This window comes from Schistocerca americana, chromosome 1 (assembly GCF_021461395.2).
Source record: "Schistocerca americana isolate TAMUIC-IGC-003095 chromosome 1, iqSchAmer2.1, whole genome shotgun sequence".
NCBI classification, from domain to species: domain Eukaryota; kingdom Metazoa; phylum Arthropoda; class Insecta; order Orthoptera; family Acrididae; genus Schistocerca; species Schistocerca americana.
This window is the reverse complement of record NC_060119.1, coordinates 504,874,314-504,878,275: the sequence shown is the minus strand read 5'-3', so window position 1 is coordinate 504,878,275 and position 3,962 is coordinate 504,874,314. Positions and strand designations below refer to the sequence as shown.

Below are 3,962 nucleotides of genomic sequence, written 5' to 3'. Positions count from 1 at the left end.
GATTCAAAATGTTTTAATGATGAAAAAAATACTTAAAGTATCAGATGTTTATATTTTAGACACTGATTTAGGATATCCAAATAAATTACATGCTTTACATGAAGAATTACCTTTAGCACATGAAAGAGCAATTTAATTATTGCCTACCTGTAATAGTAAATACATTGTATATTATAGGAGTCTAAAACAATGTTTAAATCTTGGATTAAAATTAAAGAAAATTCGTAAAATCTTATCATTTGACCAATCTGACTGGTTGAAAAAATACATTGACTTTAATACTGAAATGAGAAAAAAGGCAGCTAACGATTTTGAAAAAGGTTTCTACAAGTTAATATATAATTCAGTATAAACAAATGAAATTATCAGAAATATTCAAAATATGAAAATAATAATAAATCCTGGGAAATATATGAATTATATTTCAAAACCAAATTGTGAACATAGTACGTAATTGTAAAATGCGTTTTAGACAGGTACGTGCTGAGTAAAACTGTGAGGGACGGGGAAAACTCACCATGGTTCAACAACAAAGTTAGGAAACAACTGTGAAAGCTAAGACAACTTCACTGCACGTTTAAATGCAGCCAAAACCTCTCAGACAAACACAAGCTAAACGATGTCAAAGTTAGCGTATGGAGGGCTATGCGTGAATTCGAAAGTAAAATTCGATGTACCGGCTTGACAGAAAATCCGGAAATTCTGGTATTACATTAAATCAGTAAGTGGATCGAAACATCAGATCCAGACACTCTGGGATGATGATGGCACTGAAACAGAGGATGACACATGTAAAGCTGAAATACTAAACACCTTTTTCCAATGCTGTTTCACAGAGGAAGACCCCACTGCTGTCCCTTCTCTAAATACTCGCACGAACGAGAAAATGGCTGATATCGAAATAAGTGTCCTATTAATAGAAAAAAAACTGAAATAACTCAACAGAGGAAAGTCCACTGGATCTGACGGGATACCATTTCGATTCTACACAAAGTCGCGAAAGAACTTGCCCCCTTCCAACAGCCGTGTACCGCAAGTCTCTAGAGGAACGGAAGGTTCCAAATGATTGGAAAAGAGCACAGGTAGTCCCAGTCTTCAAGGAGGGTCGTCGAGCAGATGCGCAAAACAATAGACCTATATCTCTGACATCGATCTGTGGTAGAATTTTAGAACATGTTTTTTGCTCGTGTATCATGTCATTTCTGGAAACCCAGAATCTACTCTGTAGGAATCAGCATGGATTCTGGATACAGCGATTGTGTGAGACCCAACTCGCTTTATTTGTTCATGAGACCCAGAAAATATTACATACAGGCTCCCATGTAGATGACATTTTCCTTGACTTCCGGAAGGCATTCGATACAGTTCCGCACTGTCGCCTGATGAACAAAGTAAGAGCCTACGGATTATCAGACCAGCTGTGTGGCTGGATTGAAGAGTTTTTAGCAAACAGAACAAAGCATGTAGTTCTCAATGGAGAGACGTCTACAGACGTTACAGTAACATCTGACGTGCCACAGGGGAGTGTTATGGGACCATTGCTTTTCACAATATATATAAATGACCTAGTAGATAGTGTCGGAAGTTCCATGCGGCTTTTCGCGGATGATGCTGTAGTATACAGAGAAGTTGCAGCATTAGAAATATGCAGCGAAATGCAGGAAGATCTGGTTCGGATAGGCACTTGGTGCAGGGAGTGGCAAATGACCCTTAACATAGACAAATGTAACGTATTGTGAATACGTAGAAAGAAGGATCCTTTATTGTATGATTATATGATAGAGGAACAAACACTAGTGGCAGTTACTTCTGTAAAATTTCTGGGAGTATGCGTACGAAACTATTTGAAGTGGAATGATCATATAAAATTAATTGTTGGTAAGGTGGGTGCCAGATTGAGCTTCATTGGCAGAGTCATTAGAAAATGTAGTCCATCAACAAAGGAGATGGCTTACAAAACACTCGTTCGACCTATACTTGAGTATTGCTCATCAGTGTGGGATCCGTACCAGGTCGGATTGACAGAGGAGATAGAGAAGATCCAAAGAAGAGCGGCGCGTTTCGTCACAGGGTAATTTGGTAAGCGTGATAGGGTTACAGAGATGTTTATCAAACTCAAGTGGCAGACTCTGCAAGAGAGGCGCTCTGCATCGCGGTGTAGTTTGCTGTCCAGGTTTCGAGAGGTTGCGTTTCTGGATGAGGTATCGAATATATTGCTTCCTCCTGCTTATACCTCCCGAGGAGATCACGAATGTAAAATTAGAGATTCGAGCGCGCACAGAAGCTTTCCGGCAGTCGTTCTTCCCTCCAACCATACCCGACTGGAACAGGAAAGGGAGGTAATGACAGTGGCACGTAAATGTAGATGTAGATGTAGATTAACACTGGGCGAACTGCAGGAAACAATAATGGCCACAGACGGACTGCTACGCTACTTCTGACTTCTCTCTGTCATAGTGTGAACTACCAAATTACGTACAGTAGGTGGTTCAGAAAACATATCTTCATGCTGGACGAATTAGAATTTCACATTTAAGTGGTACATTTTTTGTATTACCATGCACTGAAGGAAGAACGAATGGTGGTACACTCTTTGTACCTACTGGTCCATCAATGTTCCCCAAAATGAAGGTAGCTTTGAAGAAATTTACTCAAATGTGATATAAAAAAACGATATTTTTCATTTTACTTGTTTTTTGGCAGTGGAGTAAGATATTTTTAAAAAATCAATATACCTCCAGCAAAAGAAGCAGATCTGGTAGCACTGTCTACAGTCGCGATCTGCACTCTCCAGAACGGTGACTACTGATATTCGCCTATGGGATAGGGAGAAAAACTTCAGTGTGCTTACACTCTCAAACTGAAGTGCAAAAGACGAAGAACAATGAAATCACTAAAGTAAAGAGGATTAGTGGAGAATGAGAGAGGGGGGAGGGGGGAGGGCATGAGGTATGTTCGTGTCACAAGATGTTCATAGCCCGACAATGGCTTCATCTTCATACTACGAAAATTAGAGAAAACCTTAGAAAATACACGACTACAATCCGTGATAAATGGGTTATACACCTACATAAACCTACCTACAGTTCACCTGAATGAGATTTTCACTCTGCAGTGGAGTGTGCGCTGATATGAAACTTCCTGGCAGATTAAAACTGTGTGCCCGACCGAGACTCGAACTCGGGACCTTTGCCTTTCGCGGGCAAGTGCTCTACCAACTGAGCTACCGAAGCACGACTTACGCACGGTGCTCACAGCTTTACTTCTGCCAGTACCTCGTCTCCTACCTTCCAAACTTTACACAAGCTTCGGTAGCTCAGTTGGTAGAGCACTTGCCCGCGAAAGGCAAAAGTCCCGAGTTAGAGTCTCGGTCGGGCACACAGTTTTAATCTGCCAGGAAGTTTCATTTCAGCGCACACTCCGCTGCTGAGTGAAAATCTCATTCTGGAAGCATCCCCCAGGCTGTGGCTAAGCCATGTCTCCGCAATATCCTTTCTTTCAGGAGTGCTAGTTCTGCAAGCTTCGCAGGAGAGCTTCTGTAAAGTTTGGAAGGTAGGAGACGAGGTACTGGCAGAAGTAAAGCTGTGAGTACCGGGCGTGAGTCGTGCTTCGGTAGCTCAGTTGGTAGAGCACTTGCCCGTGAAAGGCAAAGGTCCCGAGTTCGAGTCTCGGTCGGGCACACAGTTTTAATCTGCCAGGAAGTTTCATATCAGCGCACACTCCGCTGCAGAGTGAAAATCTCATTCTGGAAACATCCCCCAGGCTGTGGCTAAACCATGTCTCCGCAATATCCTTTCTTTCAGGAGTGCTAGTTCTGCAAGCTCCGCAGGAGAGCTTCTGTAAGGTTTGGAAGGTAGGAGACGAGGTACCGCCAGAAGTAAAGCTGTGAGTACCGGGCGTGAGTCGTGCTTCGGTAGCTCAGTTGGTACAGCACTTGCCCGCGAAAGGCAAAGGTCCCGAGT

The 3,962-nt window shown here is 42.4% G+C and overlaps 1 non-coding gene across 1 annotated transcript; it reads left to right on the top strand.

Moving 5' to 3' along the window:
• The first annotated feature begins 3,605 nt into the window (after nt 1-3,605).
• Nucleotides 3,606-3,680, top strand: Trnas-uga. The gene has a single exon. It is a non-coding gene; the product is annotated as a tRNA-Ser (tRNA).
• The last annotated feature ends 282 nt before the right edge of the window (nt 3,681-3,962 follow it).